Consider the following 12,886-nt stretch of genomic DNA (forward strand, 5'->3'; position numbering starts at 1 on the left):
GATAAATTCTGACTGCAGGTTCTCTTGTGTCTGATAACTGCTGCTTGATAAATACTGACTGCAGGTTCTCTTGTGTCAGATGACCGCTGCTTGATAAATACTGACTGCAGGTTCTCTTGTGTCAGATGACCGCTGCTTGATAAATACTGACTGCAGGTTCTCTTGTGTCTGTCGACCGTTGCTTGATAAATACTGACTGCAGGTTCTCTTGTGTATGATAACTGCTGCTTGATAAATACTGACTGCAGGTTCTCTTGTGTCTGTTGACCGCTGCTTAATAAATACTGACTGCAGGTTCTCTTGTGTCTGATGACCTCTGCTTGATAAATACTGACTGCAGGTTCTCTTGTGACTGATGACCGCTGCTTATTAAATACTGACTGCAGTTTCTCTTGTGTCTGATGACCTCTGCTTGTTAAATACTGAATGCAGTTTCTCTTGTGCCTGATGACCGCTGCTTGTTAAATACTGATTGCAGGTTCTCTTGTGTCTGATAACCGCTGCTTGTTAAATACTTACTGCAGGTTCTCTTGTGTCTGATGACTGCTGCTTGTTAAATACTGACTGCAGGTTCTCTTGTGTCTGATGACCGCTGCTTGATAAATACTGACTGCAGGTTCTCTTGTGTCTGATGACCGCTGCTTGTTAAATACTGACTGCTGGTTCTCTTGTGTCTGATGACTGCTGCTTGATAAATACTGACTGCAGGTTCTCTTGTGTCTGATGACCGCTGCTTGATAAATACTGACTGCAGGTTCTCTTGTATCTTTTAACCGCTGCTTGTTAAATACTGACTGCAGGTTCTCTTGTGTCTGATGACTGCTGCTTGATAAATACTGACTGCAAGTTCCTTGTGTCTGATGACAGCTGCTTGATAAATACTGACTGCAGGTTCTCTTGTGTCTGATGACCGCTGCTTGATAAATACTGACTGCAGGTTCTCTTGTGTCTGATGACCGCTGCTTGTTAAATACTGACTGCAGTTTCACTTGTGTCTGATGACCGCTGCTTGTTAAATACTGAATGCAGTTTCTCTTGTGTCTGATGACCGCTGCTTGTTAAATGCTGAATGCAGTTTCTCTTGTGTCTGATGAATGCTTCTTGTTAAATACGGACTGCAGGTTCTCTTGTGTCTGATGAATGCTTCTTGTTAAATACGGACTGCAAACTCTCTTGTGTCTGATCACAACTGCTTGTTAAATACTGACTGCAGGTTCTCTTGTTTCTGATGACAGCAGCTGGATAAATACTGACTGCAAACTCTCTTGAGTCTGATGAGAGCTGATTGATAAATACTGACTGCAGGTTCTCTTGTGTCTGATGACCGCTGCTTGATAAATACTTACTGCAGGTTCTCTTGTGTCTGATGAGCGCTGCTTGATAAATACTGACTGCAGGTTCTCTTGTGTCTGATGAGTGCTGCTTGATAAATACTGACTGCACATTCTCTTGTGTCTGATGAGCGCTTCTTGATAAATACTGACTGCAGGTTTTCTTGTGTCTGATGACCGCTGCTTGATAAATACTGACTGCCGGTTCTCATTGTCTGATGAGCGCTGCTTGATAAATACTAACTGCAGGTTATCTTGTATCTAATGACCGCTGCTTGATAAATACTGACTGCAGGTTCTCTTGTGTCTGATGACTGCTGCTTGTTAAATACTGACTGCAGGTTCTCTTGTTTCTGATTACCGCTGCTTGTTAAATACTGAATGCAGGTTCTCTTTGTCTGATGACCGCTGCTTCGCTTGTTAAATATGGAAATCAGGTTCTCTTGTGTCTGATGACTGCTGCTTGTTAAATACTGACTGCAGGTTCTCTTGTGTCTGATGACTGCTGCTGGATAAATACTGACAGCAGGTTCTCTTGTGTCTGATGACTGCTGCTGGATAAATACTGACTGCAGGTTCTCTTGTGTCTGATGACCGTTGCTTGTTAAACACGAACTGCAGGTTCTCTTGTGTCTGATGACCATGGCTTGTTAACACTGACTGCAGGATCTCTTGCATCTGTTTACCGCTGCTTGTTAAATACTGACTTCAGGATCTCTTGTGTCTGGTGACCGCTGCTTATTAAATACTGACTACAGGTTCTCTTGTGTTTGATGACCGCTGCTTGTTAAACACTGACTGCAGGTTCTCTTGTGTCTGATGACCCCTGTTTGTTAAATGCTGAAGGCAGGTTCTCTTGTGTCTAATGACCGCTGCTTGATAAATACTGAATGCAGATTCTCTTGTGTCTGATAACCGCTGCTTGTTAAATACTGACTGCTGGTTCTCTTTTTTCTGATGACTGCTGCTTGTTAAATACTGACTGCAGGTTCTCTTGTGTCTGATGACTGCTGCTTGATAAATACTGACTGCAGGTTCTCTTGTGTCTGATGAATTCTGCTTGACAAATAGTGACTGCAGGTTCTCTTGTTTCTGAAGACTGCTGCTTGATAAATACTGAAGGCAGGTTCTCTTTTGTCTAATGACCGCAGCTTTTTAAATATGGATTTCAGGTTCTCTTGTGTCTGATGACTGCTGCTTGATAAATACTGACTGCAGGTTCTCTTGTGTCTGATGACCACTGCTTGATAAATACTGACTGCAGGTTCTCTTGTGTCTGATGACCGCTGGTTGTTAAATACGGACTTCAGGTTCTCTTGTGTCTGATGACTGCTTCTTGATAATTACTGACTGCAGGTTCTCTTGTATCTGAAGACCGCTGCTTGTTAAACACGGACTGCAGGTTCTCTTGTGTCTTATGTCCACTGCTTGTTAAAATACAGACTTCAGGTTCTCTTGGTTCTGATGACTGCTGCTTGTTAAATACTGACTGCAGGTTCTCTTTTGTCTGATGGCCGCTGCTTGTTAAATACAGACTTCAGGTTCTCTTGTGTCTGATGACTGCTGCTTGATAATTACTGACTGCAGGTTCTCTTGTGTCTGATGAACGCTGCTTGATAAATATAGACGGCAGTTTTTCTTTTGCCTGATGACCGCTGCTTGATAAATACTGACTGCAGGTTCTCTTGGGTCTGATGACCGCTGCTGAATAAATACTGACTGCAGGTTCGCTTGTGTCTGTTAACCGCTGCTTGATTAATACTGACTGCAGGTTCTCTTGTGTCTGATGAACGCTGCTTGATAAATACTGACTGCAGGTTCTATTGTGTCTGATGACCGCTGCTTGATAAATACTGACTGCAGGTTCTCTTTTGCCTATAACCGCAGCTTAATAAATACTGATTGCAGGTTCTCTTTTGTCTGATGGCCGGTGCTTGTTAAATACGCACTTCAGGTTCTATTGTGTCTGATGACTGCTGCTTGATAAATACTGACTGCAGGTTCTCTTGTGTCTGATGACCGCTGCTTGATAAATACTGACTGCAAACTCTTTTGTATTTGATCACCGTTGCTTGTTAAATATTGACTGCAGGTTCTCTTGTGTCTGATGACTTCTGCTTGATAAATACTGACTGCAGGTTCTCTTGTGTCTGATGACCGCTGCTTGATAAATACTGACTTCAAACTCTCTTGTATCTGATCACTGTTGCTTGTTAAATACTGACTGCAGGTTCTCTTGTGTCTGATGACCGCTGCTTGTTAAATACTGACTGCAGGTTCTCTTGTGTCTGATCACAGCTGCTTGATAAATACTGACTGCAGGTTCTCTTGTGTCTGATGACCGCTGCTTGATAAATACTGACTGCAGGTTCTCTTGTGTCTGATGACTGCTGCTTGTTAAATACAGACTGCAGGTTCTCTTGTGTCTGATGACCGCTGCTTGTTAAATACTGACTGCAGGTTCTCTTGTGTCTGATGACTGCTGCTTGATAAATACTGACTGCATGATCTCTTGTGTCTAGTCACAGCTGCTTGATAAAAACTGACTGCAGGTTCTCTTGTGTCTGATCACCGTTGCTTGTTAAATACTGATTGCAGGTTCTCTTGTGTCTGATGACTGCTGCTTATAAAATACTGACAGCAGGCTCTCTTGTGTCTGGTGACCGCTGCTTATTAAATACTGACTGCAGGTTCTCTTGTGTCTGATGACCGCTGCTTGATAAATACTGACTGCAGGTTCTCTTGTGTCTGATGACTGCTGCTTGTTAAATACTGACTGCAGGTTCTCTTGTGTCTGGTGACCGCTGCTTGATAAATACTGACAGCAGGCTCTCTTGTGTCTGGTGACCGCTGCTTATTAAATACTGACTGCAGGTTCTCTTGTGTCTGATGACCGCTGCTTGATAAATACTGACTGCAGGTTCACTTGTGTTTGATGACTTCTGCTTGATAAATACAGACTGCAGGTTCTCTTGTGTTTGATAACTGCTGTTTGATAAATACTGACTGCAGGTTTCTCTTGTGTCTGATCACAGCTGTTTGATAAATACTGAATGCAGCTTCTCTTGTGTCTGATGACCGCTGCTTGATAAATACTGACTGCAGGTTCTCTTGTGTCTGATGAGCACTGCTTGTTAAATACTGACTGCAGGTTCTCTTGTGTCTGATGAACTGTGCTTGATAAATACTTACTGCAGGTTCTCTTGTGTCTGATGAGCGCTGCTTCATAAATACTGACTGCAGGTTCTCTTGTGTCTGATGAACTGTGCTTGATAAATACTGACTGCAGGTTCTCTTTTTTCTGATGACCGCTGCTTGATAAATACTGACTGCAGGTTCACTTGTGTCTGATGAGCGCTGCTTGATAAATACTGACTGCCGGTTCTCTTGTGTCTGATGACCGCTGCTTCATAAATACTGACTGCAGGTTCTCTTGTGACTGATGACCGCTGCTTATTAAATACTGACTGCAGTTTCTCTTGTGTCTGATGACTGCTGCTTGATAAATACTGACTGCAGGATCTCTTGTGTCTGATGACTGCTGCTTGATAAATACTGACTGCAAACTCTCTTGTGTCTGATGACTGCTGCTTGATAAATACTGACTGCAGGTTCTCTTGTGTCTGATGACCGCTGGTTGATAAATACTGACTGCAGGTTCTCTTGTGTCTGATGACCGCTGGTTGATAAATACTGACTGCAGGTTCTCTTGTGTCTGATGACCGCTGCTGGATAAATACTGACTGCAGGTTCTCTTCTGTCTGATAACAGCTGCTTGATAAATACTGACTGCAGGTTTTCTTGTGTCTGATGACCATTGCTTGATAATTACTGACTGCAGGTTCTCTTGTTTCTGATGACAGCTGCTTGATAAATACTGACTGCAGGTTCTCTTGTGTCTGATGACCGCTGCTGGATAAATACTGACTGCAGGTTCTCTTGTGTCTGATGACCGCTGTTTGATAAATACTGACTGCAGGTTCTCTTGTGTGTGATGACCGCTGCTTGATAAATACTGACTGCAGGTTCTCTTGGGTCTGAAGACCGCTCCTTGATAAATACTGACTGCAGATTCTCTTGTGTCTGATGACCGCTGCTTAATAAATACTGACTGCAGGTTCTCTTGTGTGTGAGGACTGCTGCTTGATAAATACTAACTGCAGGTTCTCTTGGGTCTGATAACCGCTTCTTGATAAATACTGACTGCAGGTTCTCTTGTGTCTGATGACTGCTGCTTGATAAATACTGACTGCAGGTTCTCTTGTGTCTGGTGACCGCTGCTTATAAAATACTGACAGCAGGCTCTCTTGTGTCTGGTGACCGCTGCTTATTAAATACTGACTGCAGGTTCTCTTGTGTCTGATGACCGCTGCTTGATAAATACTGACTGCAGGTTCTCTTGTGTCTGATGACTGCTGCTTGTTAAATACTGACTGCAGGTTCTCTTGTGTCTGGTGACCGCTGCTTATAAAATACTGACAGCAGGCTCTCTTGTGTCTGGTGACCGCTGCTTATTAAATACTGACTGCAGGTTCTCTTGTGTCTGATGACCGCTGCTTGATAAATACTGACTGCAGGTTCACTTGTGTTTGATGACTTCTGCTTGATAAATACTGACTGCAGGTTCTCTTGTGTTTGATAACTGCTGTTTGATAAATACTGACTGCAGGTTTCTCTTGTGTCTGATCACAGCTGTTTGATAAATACTGAATGCAGTTTCTCTTGTGTCTGATGACCGCTGCTTGATAAATACTGACTGCAGGTTCTCTTGTGTCTGATGAGCACTGCTTGTTAAATACTGACTGCAGGTTCTCTTGTGTCTGATGAACTGCTGCTTGATAAATACTGACTGCAGGTTCTCTTGTGTCTGATGACCGCTGCTTGATAAATACTGACTGCAGGTTCTCTTGTGTCTGATGAACTGTGCTTGATAAATACTGACTGCAGGTTCTCTTGTGTCTGATGACCGCTGCTTGATAAATACTGACTGCAGGTTCTCTTGTGTCTGATGACGCTGCTTGATAAATACTGACTGCAGGTTCTCTTGTGTCTGATGACCGCTGCTTGATAAATACTGACTGCAGGTTCTCTTGTGTCTGATGACCGCTGCTTGATAAATACTGACTGCAGGTTCTCTTGTGTCTGATGACCGCTGCTTGTTAAATACTGACTGCAGGTTCTCTTGTGTCTGATGACCGCTGCTTGTTAAATACTGACTGCAGGTTCTCTTGTGTCTGATGACTGCTGCTTGATAAATACTGACTGCAGGTTCTCTTGTGTCTGATGACCGCTGCTTGATAAATACTGACTGCAGGTTCTCTTGTGTCTGATGACCGCTGCTTGTTAAATACTGACTGCAGGTTCTCTTGTGTCTGATGACTGCTGCTTGATAAATACTGACTGCAGGTTCTCTTGTGTCTGATGACTGCTGCTTGATAAATACTGACTGCAGGTTCTCTTGTGTCTGATGACCGACTGCTTGATAAATACTGACTGCAGGTTCTCTTGTGTCTGATGACAGCTGCTTGTTAAATACTGACTGCAGGTTCTCTTGTGTCTGATGACTGCTGCTTGATAAATACTGACTGCAGGTTCTCTTGTGTCTGGTGACCGCTGCTTGTTAAATACTGACTGCAGGTTCTCTTGTGTCTGATGACCGCTGCTTGATAAATACTGACTGCAGGTTCTCTTGTGTCTGGTGACCGCTGCTTGATAAATACTGACTGCAGGTTCTCTTGTGTCTGATGACCGCTGCTTGTTAAATACTGACTGCAGGTTCTCTTGTGTCTGATGACCGCTGCTTGATAAATACTGACTGCAGGTTCTCTTGTGTCTGATGACCGCTGCTTGATAAATACTGACTGCAGGTTCTCTTGTGTCTGATGACCGCTGCTTGATAAATACTGACTGCAGGTTCTCTTGTGTCTGATGACCGCTGCTTGATAAATACTGACTGCAGGTTCTCTTGTGTCTGATGACCTGCTGCTTGATAAATACTGACTGCAGGTTCTCTTGTGTCTGATGACCGCTGCTTGATAAATACTGACTGCAGGTTCTCTTGTGTCTGATGACCGCTGCTTGTTAAATACTGACTGCAGGTTCTCTTGTGTCTGATGACTGCTGCTTGATAAATACTGACTGCAGGTTCTCTTGTGTCTGATGACCGCTGCTTGATAAATACTGACTGCAGGTTCTCTTGTGTCTGATGACCACAGCTTGATAAATACTGACTGCAGGTTCTCTTGTTCCTTATGACCACTGCTTGATAAATACTGACTGCAGGTTCTCTTGTGTCTGATGACTGCTGCTTGATAAATACTGACTGCAGGTTCTCTTGTGTCTTGTAACTACTGCTTGATAAATACTGACTGCAGTTTCTCTTGTGTCTGATGATCACTGCTTGTTAAATACTGACTGCAGGTTCTCTTTTGTCTGATTACTGCTGCTTGATAAGTACTGACTGCAGGTTCTCTTTTGTCTGGTGACCGCTGCTTGATAAATACTGACTGCAGGTTCTCTTGTGTCTGATGACCGCTGCTTGATAAATACTGACTGCAGGTTCTCTTGTGTCTGATGACTGCTGCTTGATAAATACTGACTGCAGGTTCTCTTGTGTCTGATGACCTCTGCTTGTTAAATACTGACTGCTGGTTCTCTTGTGTCTGATGACTGCTGCTTGATAAATACTGACTGCAGGTTCTCTTGAGTCTGATGACTGCTGCTTGATAAATACTGACTGCAGGTTCTCTTGTGTCTGATGACAGCTGCTTGATAAATACTGACTGCAGGTTCTCTTGTGTCTGATGACCGCTGCTTGTTAAATACTGACTGCAGGTTCTCTTGTGTCTGATGACTGCTGCTTGATAAATACTGACTGCAGGTTCTCTTGTGTCTGATGACCGCTGCTTGATAAATACTGACTGCAGGTTCTCTTGTGTCTGATGACCGCTGCTTGTTAAATACTGACTGCAGGTTCTCTTGTGTCTGATGACTGCTGCTTGATAAATACTGACTGCAGGTTCTCTTGTGTCTGATGACTGCTGCTTGATAAATACTGACTGCAGGTTCTCTTGTGTCTGATGACCGCTGCTTGATAAATACTGACTGCAGGTTCTCTTGTGTCTGATGACTGCTGCTTGATAAATACTGACTGCAGGTTCTCTTGTGTCTGATGACCGCTGCTTGATAAATACTGACTGCAGGTTCTCTTGTGTCTGATGAACTCTGCTTGATAAATACTGACTGCAGGTTCTCTTTTGTCTGATGACTGCTGCTTGTTAAATACTGACTGCAGGTTCTCTTTTGTCTGATGACTGCTGCTTGATAAATACTGACTGCAGGTTCTCTTGTGTCTGATGACCGCTGCTTGTTAAATACTGACTGCAGGTTCTCTTGTGTCTGATGACCGCTGCTTGATAAATACTGACTGCAGGTTCTCTTGTGTCTGATGACCGCTGCTTGATAAATACTGACTGCAGGTTCTCTTGTGTCTGATGACCGCTGCTTATTAAATACTGACTGCAGGTTCTCTTGTGTCTGATGACCGCTGCTTGTTAAATACTGACTGCAGGTTCTCTTGTGTCTGATGACCGCTGCTTGATAAATACTGACTGCAGGTTCTCTTGTGTCTGATGACCGCTGCTTGTTAAATACTGACTGCAGGTTCTCTTGTGTCTGATGACTGCTGCTTGATAAATACTGACTGCAGGTTCTCTTGTGTCTGATGACTGCTGCTTGATAAATACTGACTGCAGGTTCTCTTGTGTCTTGTTACTACTGCTTGATAAATACTGACTGCAGTTTCTCTTTTGTCTGATGATCACTGCTTGTTAAATACTGACTGCAGGTTCTCTTTTGTCTGATTACTGCTGCTTGATAAATACTGACTGCAGGTTATCTTGTGTCTGGTGACCGCTGCTTATTAAATACTGACTGCAGGTTCTCTTGTTTCTGATGACCGCTGCTTGATAAATACTGACTGAAGGTTCTCATGTGTCTGGTGACCGCTGCTTATTAAATACTGACAGCAGGTTCTCTTGTGTCTGATGACCGCTGCTTATTAAATACTGACTGCTGGTTCTCTTGTGTCTGATGACTGCTTCTTGATAAATACTGACTGCAGGTTCTTTTGTGTTTGATGACTACTGCTTGTTAAATACTGACTGCAGGTTCTCTTGTGTCTGATGACCGCTGCTTGATAAATACTGACTGCAGGTTCTCTTGTGTCTGATGACCGCTGCTTGATAAATACTGACTGCAGGTTCTCTTGTGTCTGATGACCGCTGCTTGTTAAATACTGACTGCAGGTTCTCTTGTGTCTGATGACTGCTGCTTGATAAATACTGACTGCAGGATCTCTTGTGTCTGATGACCGCTGCTTGTTAAATACTGACTGCAGGTTCTCTTGTGCCTGATGACTGCTGCTTGATAAATACTGACTGCAGGATCTCTTGTGTCTGATGACCGCTGCTTGTTAAATACTGACTGCAGGTTCTCTTGTTTCTGATGACAGCTGCTGGATAAATACTGACTGCAAACTCTCTTGTGTCTGATGAGAGCTGATTGATAAATACTGACTGCAGGTTCTCTTGTGTCTGATGACCGCTGCTTGTTAAATACTGATTGCAGTTTCTCTTTTGTCTGATGATTGCTGCTTGTTAAATACTGACTGCAGGATCTCTTTTGTCTGATGACCGCTGCTTGATAATTACTGACTGCAGGTTCTCTTGTGTCTGATGACCACAGCTTGATAAATACTGACTGCAGGTTCTCTTGTTCCTGATGACCACTGCTTGATAAATACTAACTGCAGGATCACTTGTGTTTGATGACTGCTGCTTGTTAAATACTGACTGCAGGTCCTCTTGTGTCTGATGACCGCTGCTTGTTAAATACTGACTGCAGGTTCTCTTGTGTCTGATGACTGCTGCTTGTTAAATACAGACTGCAGGTTCTCTTTTGTCTGATGACCGCTGCTTGATAATTACTGACTGCAGGTTCTCTTGTATCTGATGACCACAGCTTGATAAATACTGACTGCAGGTTCTCTTGTTCCTTATGACCACTGCTTGATAAATACTGACTGCAGGTTCTCTTGTGTCTTGTAACTACTGCTTGATAAATACTGACTGCAGGTTCTCTTTTGTCTGATGACCTCTGCTTTATGAATATTGACTGCAGGTTCTCTTGTGTCTGATAACTACTGTTTGATAAATACTGACTGCAGGTTCTCTTGTGTCTAATGACCACTGCTTGATAAATACTGACAGCAGGTTCTCTTGTGTCTGATGACCGCTGCTTGATAAATACTGACTACAGGTTCTCTTGTGTATAATGACCGCTGCTTGATAAATACTGACTGCAGGTTCTCTTGTGTCTGATAACCGCTGCTTGATAAATACTGACTGCAGGTTCTCTTGTGTCTTATGACCTCTACTTGATAAATACTGACTGCAGGTTCTCTTGTGTCTTGTAACTACTGCTTGATAAATACTGACTGCAGGTTCTCTTGTGTCTTATGACTGCTGTTTGATAAATACTGACTGCAGGTTCTCTTGTGTTTGATGACCGCTGCTTGATAAGTACTGACTGCAGGTTCTCTTTTGTCTGGTGACCGCTGCTTGATAAATACTGACTGCAGGTTCTCTTGTGTCTGATGACCGCTGCTTGTTAAATACTGACTGCTGGTTCTCTTGTGTCTGATGACTGCTGCTTGATAAATACTGACTGCAGGTTCTCTTGTGTCTGATGACTGCTGCTTGATAAATACTGACTGCAGGTTCTTTTGTGTTTGATGACTACTGCTTGTTAAATACTGACTGCAGTTTCTCTTTTGTCTGATGATCACTGCTTGTTAAATACTGACTGCAGGTTCTCTTTTGTCTGATTACTGCTGCTTGATAAATACTGACTGCAGGTTATCTTGTGTCTGGTGACCGCTGCTTATTAAATACTGACTGCAGGTTCTCTTGTTTCTGATGACCGCTGCTTGATAAATACTGACTGAAGGTTCTCATGTGTCTGGTGACCGCTGCTTATTAAATACTGACAGCAGGCTCTCTTTTGTCTGGTGACCGCTGTTTATTTAATACTGACTGCAGGTTCTCTTGTATCTGATGACCGCTGCTTGATAAATACTGACTGCAGGTTCTCTTGTATCTGATGACCGCTGCTTGATAAAAACTTACTGCAGGTTCTCTTGTATCTGATGACCGCTGCTTGATAAATACTGACTGCAGGTTCTCTTGTGTCTGATGACCGCTGCTTGATAAATACTGACTGCAGGTTCTCTTGTGTCTGATGACCGCTGCTTGATAAATACTGACTGCAGGTTCTCTTGTGTCTGATGACCGCTGCTTGATAAATACTGACTGCAGGTTCTCTTGTGTCTGATGACCGCTGCTTGTTAAATACTGACTGCAGGTTCTCTTGTGTCTGATGACCGCTGCTTGTTAAATACTGACTGCAGGTTCTCTTGTGTCTGATGACTGCTGCTTGATAAATACTGACTGCAGGTTCTCTTGTGTCTGATGACCGCTGCTTGATAAATACTGACTGCAGGTTCTCTTGTGTCTGATGAACTGTGCTTGATAAATACTGACTGCAGGTTCTCTTGTGTCTGATGACTGCTGCTTGATAAATACTGACTGCAGGTTCTCTTGTGTCTGATGACCGCTGCTTGATAAATACTGACTGCAGGTTCTCTTGTGTCTGATGACAGCTGCTTGATAAATACTGACTGCAGGTTCTCTTGTGTCTGATGACAGCTGCTTGATAAATACTGACTGCAGGTTCTCTTGTGTCTGATGACCACTGCTTGATAAATACTGACTGCAGGTTCTCTTGTGTCTGATGACCGCTGCTTGATAAATACTGACTGCAGGTTCTCTTGTGTCTGATGACCGCTGCTTGATAAATACTGACTGCAGGTTCTCTTGTGTCTGATGACCGCTGCTTGATAAATACTGACTGCAGGTTCTCTTGTGTCTGATGACTGCTGCTTGATAAATACTGACTGCAGGTTCTCTTGTGTATGATGACCGCTGCTTGTTAAATACTGACTGCAGGTTCTCTTGTGTCTGATGACTGCTGCTTGATAAATACTGACTGCAGGTTCTCTTGTGTCTGATGACTGCTGCTTGTTAAATACTGACTGCAGGTTCTCTTGTGTCTGATGACCGCTGCTTGTTAAATACTGACTGCAGGTTCTCTTGTGTGTGATGACTGCTGCTTGTTAAATACAGACTGCAGGTTCTCTTTTCAGGTTCAGTATTGCCTGTCCCAACCCCTCCCCCCAGACTCAGAATGTTTGAGATTATTGCAACCTCCTGCTGTTATGTGCCTTTCTGCTATTGTGTGAGTCATCCATTGTCCTTTTGTGATTAGATAATGGAATGCTGAGACCTCCTGCTGTTATGTCTTTCTGTTATTGTGTGAGTCATCCATTGTCCTTTTGTGATTAGATAATGGAATGCTGAGACCTCCTGCTGTTATGTCTTTCTGCTATTGTGTGAGTCATCCATTGTCCTTTTGTGTTTAGAATCTTGTTTAATGGG

The sequence above is a fragment of the Bombina bombina genome, chromosome 1 (assembly GCF_027579735.1).
Source record: "Bombina bombina isolate aBomBom1 chromosome 1, aBomBom1.pri, whole genome shotgun sequence".
NCBI classification, from domain to species: Eukaryota; Metazoa; Chordata; class Amphibia; order Anura; family Bombinatoridae; genus Bombina; species Bombina bombina.